General features: G+C 39.4%; 1 pseudogene; it reads left to right on the top strand.

Moving 5' to 3' along the window:
- Positions 1–2,913: 2,913 nt before the first annotated feature.
- On the top strand, positions 2,914–3,014 carry LOC115029381 (U6 spliceosomal RNA; annotated as a pseudogene).
- The last annotated feature ends 9,425 nt before the right edge of the window (positions 3,015–12,439 follow it).

Raw genomic sequence — 12,439 nt, 5'->3', positions numbered from 1 at the left:
GTACTGTAGACCTGACCAAGAATATCTGGCTGAGGAGGTCAGAGGACCTAGAGAAGAGCCAATTATAACCATTTTGCTAAAAGGACACACAGTATCAAGATGCCTTCTAAATATTTATTGTTAAACCCACAGATTAATCTGGCCCTAACCCCTCATCAGAGAAACTTCCTTATCTAGTGGGTAATGGTTAACACAGAGACTCAAACCTAATCAAAATGTAAAAGAATAAACGAATGAGAAATGCTCAGCCATAAATGGGACATCTCTGTCTCACAACTACCAACAAGGCTCAGAGGGACCAGAAACATTGCAAGGGACAGAGGTTTGTGAGAAATTCTGTAAGAGTGGCTTAGGGATGCTGTTTTTATGAACTCACAGCATCTGTGGTTGCTTGCACAAGACCTGCATAAGACCAACCTAGTCAACATTCTGGTATGCTTAGAGGAGGGATTCATAAGCTTCAACCCTAGCTGAAGAAAGATTGGCAGTTAATATTTGCTGGGGAGGCTGGGTTCAGTTTACTTCATGGATATGAGCCCTATGCTCTAATAGAAAACGCTAAGCACATGTATATCCATTCACTACTAACTGGACTCAGTGGATATAACAACTGTTTAACAACTTTTAGAGAAGACACAAAATTGTTTGGTAAGCTCTAAATATATTTCATATATTTTATACACATATGAAATTACCAAACAATTAAAAATATTTTAACTAAAGAAACCTCCCTCTGTCTCTCTCTGTCTCTGTCTCTGTCTGTCTCTGTCTGTCTCTGTTTCTGTCTCTGTGTGTGTGTGTGTGTGTGTGTGTGTGTGTGTGTACTAGTTCTGGATTTCCTAAACCATGATTAATTTTATATATTTGCTTTAGGTTTATTACTTTGTAAACCCTCTAATCTTCCTCTGTGTCAGATATACCTTTACAATGTTGCTTTCATGTTAGAGTGTGAATCTATAAAGCACTCATTCTATGTCCTCAATCATTAAAACAATCATTGTATGTTGATTCTAAATATATGGGGAAAAGATCTTATTGGCTCAGCTAGACTCAGATATCCTATCTAAATAATCTTTTATGAGCTATGGTGAATTTTGGTGAAGTATGCAATGGGATTCTGTTCACATGTGTACCACTGGCCAGAGTATGGCTGGACGTGTTTAGCATGAAAATTACTATGAATACTGCTGTGAAGGCATCTAATATGTTTATGGAAGCATATCTTTAAATATATTCCTTCCATAGACTGACTCTGAATTTTAGCTATTTCTTGAGCCACAAAGGTGATGAACCAAAGTATCTTCTCTGGACACTAATACATCCAGAAATTTAATAAAAAGAGAATTATAGTCGAAGTAAAATGTCTGATGCGATTAAAGATTATCTTCCTTGCTTATGTTAAAACTATAAGAGAAGTGGCATATTAATAAGGATGCTAATTATCTATAGCCACCTAAGAAATTACTGTAAAGCAACTGCTTGAAAAACAAATTATTATTTCACAGTGCGTATGGGTAAGGAATTGGAAGTTTCCCAACCAGCCATTTCATGATTTCTGGTTTCATGAGGTTGGAGTTGAAGCATGGGTCAGAGCTGTAGCCAATCCACAGACAATGTGGAGGAAGACCTACTTCTGAAGTTATTTGTGGTACAGATTGCAGGCCCGTCATTGTTTTTCATTATATGATCCTCTCTGGTAGTTAATTCATCACACATTGTGGATAGCCAGCTATTTACATTATTAAAAGTAAAGTCACTTTATAAAATAGAGTTAGCAATATATCGTGGAAATCAACATATCTGTTGTTATTTCTCTTTTATTAAGGTGTCTATAAGCTTCCACTACTTTTTTTCCCTAAAGGATCAACAGACATCTTCAAGCACTCAAATGTATTGGCAGTAGTCATCCATTTTTGGAGACATTCTTTCTACCATGTGATGTCATTTGGTTCTATTATGTGAGGTCACTTTTAGCTAGGAACTATAATTATAAGAAAAATAACTCAGTCTTCATTACCTAAAACTTTAATTGTAGTCTGGAGGACATGGAGAAATTGATAAATATTTATCCCATGAGACTCTTTACAATGTTTCCCATGCTGAGAAAGAATTTATCCTCAACTGTTTACAATACTGACGAAGAAGCACTCAGGCCTAGGAAAACCCACCAGGGACAAGAACTTCAAGTCTCAGTAGATCAGAAGAAGATGCAGTCAAGAACAAGGATATCTAACTATAAAAAGGGGAACCTGATGTATGCCAGAGGCTAGTAAGAAAAATCTCGCTCACCTGGAACACTGGAACACAACATTAGAGAGTTTGTGTTGGGAGAACAGCAAATGGAGAGGCTAGAAGTGCAAGCTGGGATCACGAAGGAGCTTTCCTGGATAGCAGAGGTGATTTGGGGTATAAAGATGGTCTAATCATATTTCTTTCTTTGTAAGAATAGTGGAGTGAAGATGTTGGTGGCAAGCTGAAATGGGTAGCATGTAGAAAATTCTTAGGATGTCTTCATGTGGCTTCAGGACAGGGACCACACCTTTGAAATCGCAGACCCTTCACTATTATTAATTGCTGGAAGTCAGAAATGGAAGTGGGACACCCTGTGTCCTCAGATTTCCTTGATTACCCATAACCTTGGAATACGGATCTTTATTTGTGTCACAATGTGCTTGCAATCATTGCACACTTGGACAGAACTCCAGATCCAGCTTTAGCTTTTAGGTTCATTGAATCAGTGCTGATTCAATCATAGGTAACCCTTTAGGATCAACCAAAACCCTATAGGCATCCAGTAAGAACATGAAGCACACACAAATAAATAAAAGCTACATTCTTAGACCTGTCAAGCCAATGGATATACCCTTTCAGCTGTGTGTGTGTTTATTTACAGAAATAAGAAATGAACATGTTGTACTCTCTTCAGTAGCACATATACTAAAATTGGAACAATACAGAAAAGATTGGCATGAGCCCCTATGCAAGGATGAAACCCAAACTCATTCCATATTTTTTTGGCCCACCTTGAGACCCATGTCGTAAGGGAGAGTCTGCTCCTGACACTATTAGTGATATTTTGCTATACTTGCAGACATGAGCCTAGAATAACTGATTTCCCTGCACCAAATGGAAACAAATACAGAGACAAACAGCCAAACATTAGGTGGAGCCTGTGGAATCCTGTGGGCGAGGGAAAGGAAGAACTGTAGGAACCAGAGGAGTCAAGGACACCATATGAAAACCTTCAGAATCAGCTAACCTGGGCCTATAGGGGATCATAGAGATTGAACTGCCAAGGAGATAACATGCATGGGACTGACCTAGGCCCTCTGTACATACGTAACAGTTGTTCAGCTTGGTCTTCACATGGAACACCTAAAAGTGAGAGCAGGGGCTGTCTCTGACTCTGTTGCCTGGCTTTGGAACCGTTTCCCCTAACTGGGTTGCCTTGTCAGTCTCAATAGAAGAAGATACATCTAGTATTGAAACTTGATATGCAAAAGTGGGTTGATATTTATGGGAGACCTCCACTTCTCAGAGGAGTAAGGGATGTGGAGAGATGAGGGGAGGCAAGAGGGAGGAACTGGGAGGAGAGGCTGCCATCAGGATAAAAAGTACATTAATTAATCAATTTATGAGGAAAACAAGTTGACTGGTGGATTTCTGCAGCATATACCAGAGGTCCTCAGGAGAGGTGGGTAGATCACCAGTGTCTATACTACTTATGAACTGGTAAGAAATGCAAACTAAAGGGTTCTATCCAAGATATCCTGGATCAGAAACCTCAGTTTTAGATGAAACAATTGGTGTCTTAACAAGCTTCTCAAGTCATTCCAATTTGAGTGAAAGTTAAGACATTGTCTTCTAAGATAACTTATGCTTTCTCTAAGAGAGCATACGCTTTAGATCCTTGTATATGACTTTTAATGTTTTGTGTCTTGCTGTTCTATAGCCCAAATCTATGACTGAGTGTCCTAAGAGGAGCTGCTGTGTAACAAAGTACTACAGACTAGATAGTTAATAAACAACAAAAATCTACTTCTTATAGTTCCTGGAAATGAACTTCCAAGATCTCGATGCAGGAAGACAACATGCATGGATCATGTTCAGAGCTCTTTCTCATAGTTACCCGGTGACGAATTCTTGTGGCTCCCTTCCATTCTAAAAAGGTGATAAGAGAGCTTTCTGGGGCCCTTTCATGAGGACTTAATTGTCTCTCAAAGCTTCTACTTCATAATAATTTTTCACTGTGGATAAAAGATGAAATGTGAATTTTAATAGGACACATGTATTCAGTCCACAGCATTGGGTTGCACAGTATGAAGATAATAGGAAATGAGGTCTTGCATTATTGTTCTGGGTAGAGGTTTCAATAATCAATATTTATCTAGTTATGAAAGGTCTACATGTTGATTAACTTTATTTTATGAATAGAGACATATTTAATGGAACCAATTCAATGACTCTTTTGAGAAGTGCAATTGACCCACACTACTCCTTGAGGGGCAGGTCTGATTTTCATTGAGTAGCAGATGTGGAAAATCAGCCCAGATCACTCCATTACCATTCTGTGGGCTTCTTCCGGTTCAGTCCTCTAATAAGTAGAGCGGTGGCGACTGCTGTGTTAGAATCAGCACTGTTTCATCAAAATGTGTCCTTGATTAATTTTATTTCCATTTCATCTGCTAACTGCTGGACTTACTGCTCAGTTCCAGCACTTGGCCCCTCTCTGTCAGCCAGGCCAGCATGGGAGCCCACTCTGAGTCTGAGTTATGGTCTCTAATGGAAATACTTCCGTGATGGCTGTAATTTTTTATTAAGTCAAGTATAAATGACAATGCCAGGACCATGTTATTCTCATCAAACAAGAAATGATGGTTTTTAGAAGTCACTATAGGAAATCTTAAACATGTACATAAGAAATTCTTTTGCTCCATTCTTTGGTACCTTAGTATTTTAATCATTTCTTGTTCTGTGTCCCACCTCACGATGAATACACATTATCCAGTTCAAGCATACTGATTTTCACTTCATGAATCTATAAACCCTATAATTCTTACCCCAAACCTGGCAGTTTAACCTGTCTAGGAGGAATGATTTAATAACAGAGACTTGTAATGAGAGCTCTTATCACTAAAATGTCACCGTATTTACAAAATATACTGCAGGGCACTTACTTATATACTACAAAATGTTACCATAAATCATTTGACATAGGCTGCACTTTTTAAAGTACACGAATGAAATAGAAGTACCTCCATATTCCGAAGTTTGAATCACGTATTCTTTCTGATCTAAGTAATTTGCGTGCTCTCAATTACTATAACTTCATGTCCTTTATGCTTTCAATGCTCTGTCAATTTTAATTACTAACAATTAGTCATATAAAATAACAATATGCTGAGGCTTAAACAGATAAAGAAAAGAATATAATTAATAAATAATACTAACAAAAATAACACTTCCATTCGTATATCTTATAAATGTCTAAAGTAGGCAGAATGCTGAGGTCTTTAAATGCTCTCACCATATAGAATTACCTGAGACAATGGGTGGTCTTTTGTCAAGTTAACTGGAGTAGGGAATGTTAAATATTGGTGAGCTATGTCTGTCGGGATGTTTCCACCAATGATTTATGTGTGACACAGAGACTGGGACAGACAGATCCACCCTCAAGTTCGAGTAGTCCCTTTTAGCAAATGGCTCAGATGAAAATACTCCAAGAGTTAAACATTTAAAGAAGACCTATAAAGTGAGTGTTTTGATGTCACTTTTGTAGGACAGGAGACTAAAGCATAAGGAGGGAAATCGCTCTTTGTAAGGTAACACAGCTCATCGGTGACTAACAGATGGTTCATGGTTTTGAACTCTATCATGTGATTAAGAAATTCACGGGCATTCCCCTGTGCTCCACAGGCTATCATTCATGCCTTGGGAACAGTCATTGAGGTCTTTCTTTTCTATCCCCCTTTAACTGAATAGGAGAAGATTAAATAGCCCTTTGATTCAGAAGCAAAAAGATATCCTTACAGTTTGTTTGCTGGGTAGAATCAGGGAACTTTGAGATGCACATTCTTAGAACTAGAGAGAACACTTCCAAGAAAGACCAGAATTTTCTTGACTTGAGTCACCTTCCCATTCATAAGTTGAGTTAACCTTCAGTATCACTGTTCTTGAAATGTACATTATTATGCAGCTTATTATACAGCTGTATAATGAGATAAGAATAAATCAATCAGAAGGTGGCGTCATGATTAAGTCTGTATCTTTATAATGAGATATAAGAGGTCGTTCCCTTGGTTTCCTGGCTGTGTCTCTGCTATGAGGACACTGGGAGAATAAAAAGTGTAATCCAGGAAAGTGAACTCATAAATAAATATACTAAATTCCTCTACTTGGACTTTCACCCCTCTAGAAATGATAAGAAATGCCTTTTGTTCTACTTAAGGATTTCACTCTCTTCTATTCGTTAGAGCATCCCAAACTGGCTACCTAACTCCCCAGCCTTTCCCATTCCTGAAGCAGCCACAGGTGACAGTGACGTTTACTATGCCTACAAAACACTTCTTGTCATTACTGAAGAAACAATGATGAAGGGAAATGTTTACCATAGTGCGTTTCAATGCTTGGCCTCATTTCAGGTCCTGCGCAAGGATCTGGAGTTGTAAGAAGCTCGCAAATGTTGGCTCATTCTTAAAACCATGTTACTCTCCATGGCACACATGCTGGATCTTCCACAGCAGAGGTAAAAAATCTGCTGTACATGTTGTTCACACCACATTCTCAGAAAAGCAGCTGGCTCTAAGTACTTTCCACCCGTCAAATAAAATGATAGATGAATAACAATCCGATGACTTTTCTAATCAAAACAGCTATAGCTAGAGAGCTGCCAATTATTATTTTAACCAAGTAGAAATGCCTGTTTGGACGGTTGCTCTTTCTTGCTTATTTGACTGGATTGAGAGGTGTCTATGACTGGGAAGACACAGTTGTGTATCTGTAGGAACATTTCCAGAAAGGATTGACATGTGGCATCGGGACTGGTAGAGACTTACTCTCAATGTTGGTGCCACCTTCAAACACATGGTTGGGACTGGTAAAGACAATAGGAACTAATGAAATTGGAATGGATGCATTTTTTATGTTCTCTTTTTTTTAATTGGGTATTTATTTCATTTACATTTCCAATGCTATCCCAAAAGTCCCCCACACACTCCCCCACCCACTCCCACTTCTTGGCCCTGTCATTCCCCTGTACTGAGGCATATAAAGTTTGCATGACCAATGGGCCTCTCTTTCCACTGATGGCAGACTAGGCCATCTTCTGATTCATATGCAGCTAGAGACAGGAACTGGGGGCCGGGGGGGGGTTACTGGTTAGTTCATAATGTTGTTCCACCTATAGAATTGCAGATCCCTTTAGCTCCTTGGGTAGTTTCTCTAGCTCCTCCATTGAGGGCCCTGTGATCCATCCAATAGCTGACTGTGAGCATCCACTTCTGTGTTTGCTAGGCCCCGGCATAGTCTCACAAGAGATGCATTTTATATCATGCAATGGCAATAAATCTGTGGGAACCAAGGGTGGAATAATATATGTGAATTATCCTCTACAGTTTCAAGATCATGCGTTTAAACACTTGGTCTCTAGTTGGCAATATTCTTTGGGGGGTTGGGAGGAGGCCATGTAAGCTGTCAGAGGTGGGGCCTTCCTGGAGGAAGTAAGTTGCTATGGAGCTTGTCTAAGTAGTTTTTAGCCTAAGCACACTCCTGGTTCTCACCTAAGAAGCCCTGTGTGGTACTTTATACATGATGTGCTATGACTGTCAACTTCTTACTGGACCAGAACTTTCCTTAGCTCACGTATAATTTATTGATGAGAATGCAAGTTCAGCCCTTTGTTGGTTTCGTAAGGAATAGAAGAAATAGCTCAGTGCTGAGTGTGGGAGTCTGATCTTCAATTGTGATAACTACCACTCCTAAAACTCCAGAATGTTTTCCATTTAGAATCGGTGGTTCATTTAGAAGACAGATTTACCGTGTCGGCCTTCCTTTCCCCTGTACATTTTAAAGTATGAAGTGATTCAAATAGACAAAACCAGGTTGATCTTCCTAATTTTTTTTTTTTTTTTTTTTTTTTTTTGGTTTTTCGAGACAGGATTTCTCTGTGTAGCCCTGGCTGTCCTGGAACTCACTTTGTAGACCAGGCTGGCCTCGAGCTCAGAAATCCGCCTGCCTCTGCCTCCCCAGTGCTGGGATTAAAGGCGTGCGTCACCATGCCCGGCTGATCTTCCTAATTCTTATCCACAAGTAGTCATCATGAAACATGAAAGGAGCAGATTTTGAAAGAAAAATATGGCGTCTTAATCTTTTTTATGACCATACATGCAAAAATAGCCATATCAGAAAATTACACCAAGCTATTTACGCCATGAATCCATGAATGACATAGTTTAATTGCAATCTATTAATATTATTCACATCAAATATATTAAGTAGATAAAAATGAAAAAGTAAATATGAAAATGCAATCCAGATTCAGGATGCAAATTGTTGTCAAGCTGTCATCATAGTTTTAAAAAATTCCCTATCCTCAAAAAGAGGTGTCTACTAATACATATATGATGGTCAGAGGTTTTAATGTGACCCTCTAAAGGCAGCTAGGATAAGGAGGCTTACTTTCAATCTGTTTTCTAACATTTTAAAAGAGAGTGTGGGTAGAACGGTATGAGAAGACATGGAGAGAGAAGGAAAGGGGGAAGAAAAAGCAAGGGTCAGCGAACAATGTGGAGACAAGCAAAAGAACTGGGCTGTATAGTTCAGTGGTCGAGTGCTTACCTAACTTCAGGATGTGGGTTGGGAAAGGCAAATTTATGTTTGCCTCTAAATAAAATTAATGAAAGGAAATATTTGAAGCAGAAATAACAATGTTCATAAAGTTTGCTGGATGAAGTCTCAAAATAGAAATTGTACACTCCACGTGCTTTGATATTGACAGGAACCAGTTAGAGATAGTAACAACTTCATTTTCTACAGAAGCTAAAGGGGAATACAGATTACTTACTCAGAAAGCAGTCTAATATTCTCATGCAAACAAGTAGAAAAAAGTGCTCAGACTCACGAGACAAGGAACACATATGTATGTAACAAGGTATGTATGTGTGTATCTGTGTATGTGTGTATATGTATGTATGTGTATGTATGTATATTACCAAAACTATGCAACAGTCATGTGAAAATAGGAAAACTCATCTGTCTCTGACTTAAACTAAAAGCTTAGGGCACTTCCACTAAGTATACTTTCCTCTAACAAAAGTTTATATTTAACACACTTAACCGGAACCAAATCGAAGGCCACTGGAGTGGTTCATAACTCTGACACAGGGGCAGTCAAATGTAAAGATGGGATGAAATATTATAGAATGTGGAAATACACGCACACACACACACAAAGGAAGCACTGAGTGGGAAATGCATCCTTATAGTGGAACTTACGCTTGCCTCTTGAGGTTTGAATAAGAAATATCCTCCATGATCTCCAGTGTCGGATCACCAGGTCACCAGTTGGTGGCGCTGTTTGCTAGAAGGTGTGGCCTCGCTGGAGGCCAGGAGTCACTGGAGGAGGGCTTTGAGAGTTCAAAGATCCAAGCCATTTCCAGTCTTAGCTCTCTGCTCTCTGCTTGCAGCTTGGGATGTGAGCTCTCAGCCTCCGGCTCCACATGACATGCCTCTGCTCCACCATCATGGAGAAGACATCCTTTTGGAACTATAAGCAAACATAAAGTTGTTCATACTTAAATTACCTCGGTGTTTTATCACAACAAAAAGTAACCAATGCAATGTTCTTCACCAGGAGATGTCTAGATAACTTTCTATCTACATATTGTATAATCATATTGCAAACAAAACAAATTCCAATGGCATAAAATATGCAGGAGAAATAGTTTTAATATGGAAAAGAATATGGAATATGGAAATATAGCCTTAGCTGAAAAAAATCACAAAAATATAAAATTTGGTATTTGTCATTGAGACTACTGTATTTCAAGAGGTGCCACGATGATATTTCAAAACCACAAGTATTGGGAAGATATTTGCTATAAGTGATACAATACTGATTTTTCAATATTGATTTACATAAAATTCTTAACATCAAGTATAAAAACATTGTCTGACAAATAGAGATGGGATGAAGATTCTCTGAGTAAGAATTTAAATGGCCAATGTCAGAGTGGGAAGATATCCACCAACAGGGACTCCAAATGAGAATAATCATGAATTTTCATTTCATACTCATTCAAATGACAAAAAAAAAAAATCTGTCAGTATAAACCATTGGCAAGGATGAAACAGGAATTCTCATGAAATGGACGGGTCAGGGAATGAGCAAAAAAACAAACACGAAACGACAAATATCAGAGGATAAGCAATAAGATAAAATAAAATAAAACAAAAACTAGCCAACCAACAATAAAAACAAAACAACAGATGACAAAGAAGGAACCACAGTGAGTTTAATAGACTCGTTAGTGACTATTCATAAACCAGAGGAAAAACTTAATGGAAACTGAAGGAGGCTCTGAAATGCCATCGGATCAGTTAGAGCAGAATTCCTCGCCTACACTTAGTCTAAAGGATTACATAGGAAGCGCTGTCTTTACTGGATGTGGCTTCTCCGCTGAGACTATGACGCTGCCTGGGGAATCCACAGACTGATTCTGCGCAGTTTATCACTGGTGGGTCCTGCTTCAGTCAGCTTCTCATTCTCTCATTATCTCACAACTTCCTGTGTCTTCTGTGAGCCAGGGAGGAGTTTTCCTGAAGCTCTTTTCTGAGAAGTCAGCTCTTGCAAGTTCTTGGACTGCGGCAAACATGCCATTCCTATGCCTTTTATGCGGGTCCATTGCCATGGGCTTCGGAATCTCAGACCTTGGCACTTAGGCCTGGAACAGAAGCTGCCATGCCCCCAAGCTACCTAGTGTCAGTTTACAGTTCTTCAGACCTATGAACTTTATCATTCTTCCTTCTATGCCCAGGTAGAGAGAATGAACAAGAATCTAACTACTGTCCAGTCCGCGCACCCGTCTTGCTCCCACCCTGACCAGACACCTGGAGGACGTCTATCTCCCCGTGGCTCCCCTGGCTCATTTCACTCCTAACATGCCAGATGAACCTCGAGTTTTCTCTTTGCTCCCTAGCCACTATAGCGCCTGCTTCTGAGGCACTAGGACTTACTTAGATGAGATTAAACACAAGAGCAGCAAACAGCTTCTGAGACTCCTACTGTGCCTCCCTTTGGGCAGGACCCAGCCTTCTATTGTACAGTCCCTCACACTACAAGTGAAATAATTTTTCATTCTGTCCTAATGTCACCCAGAAATAGGAAATACCAAAGTGTTCTCACCATGGCCTGGGAAGCTGTCATATGTGCTTTAAACGTGGCTCGGATGATGATGGTTTGGTTAAATTTCAATAAACAATCTCATATTTTCAAATATGTCTTTATAAGAAACTATACCAGGCATGGTGGCTCACGACTTTAATCCCAGCACTCAGGAGGCAGAGGCAGGCGGATTTCTGAGTTTGAGGCCAGCCTGGTCTACAAAGTGAGTTCCAGGACAGCCAGGGCTGTACAGAGAAACTCTGTCTCGAAAAACAAAACAAAACAAAAATAAAGAAAATAAATGTAGCTCTATTACATCTTAATTGATTTGTTTTCCTTTTTGCATTCATCCTACCCGTTTCTAATTCTACTAATTGTATTAGGAGCCCAACAGGGCAGAAATAGGCTTCACTTCAGAGGTCATTGTTTGACAGTGTGAAAACAGTCATTGGAATATTGTAATAGGCCCCAAAAATTATCAGAAGCACCAAAGGGGACCATTGTAGCAATTCTAAATGTTCTGCAGATTTCCCCCTCGAAGGCTATAAATACCCTTAGAAAGCCATGCGAATTTTATCACAGCAGCTCAGGGGCAGTGTTTGCTTCTTTCTCAGCTGAGATATTTCTGTAAACAATAGGTCCTCCTGAGAAAGCTGGATTCCCAATGTGCTTGATAACAGTTTGCTGTGTTTGTCAAATTGGCAAGTTGGGCAGTGTTCTGCTTTTCTCTCTGACAGGAACTATTGCTTCCTTCCAGGAGAGTGAACCAATTTCACAGCAAGACAGACAATGAACAAGGGGCTTCACCTACAGAGCCTCACGGTGTCTGAGGTCTTCGAAACCTTTAATGTGTCTCCACATACTCCACAGATGAGCATCGATAGTTCCAATTTGCTTGATTAAAACTAAGAATTGAGGGCTGGGCTTCCCTTTGAAAAGGTTGCCTGTACTTAACACCCTTGGTGGGTCGGGGCTTAGGTATATGTTATTAGTTTCCTTCTGAAGGATATACAATTGACACTTAACTCAAAAGTATGGACAGAACATTATTAATGGTGA

Source organism: Mus caroli, unplaced genomic scaffold (genome assembly GCF_978045245.1).
Source record: "Mus caroli unplaced genomic scaffold, Mus_caroli_1 scaffold_12, whole genome shotgun sequence".
NCBI classification, from domain to species: Eukaryota; Metazoa; Chordata; class Mammalia; order Rodentia; family Muridae; genus Mus; species Mus caroli.
The sequence above is the reverse complement of the archived record's forward strand: the minus strand, read 5'-3'. Positions and strand labels throughout refer to the sequence as shown.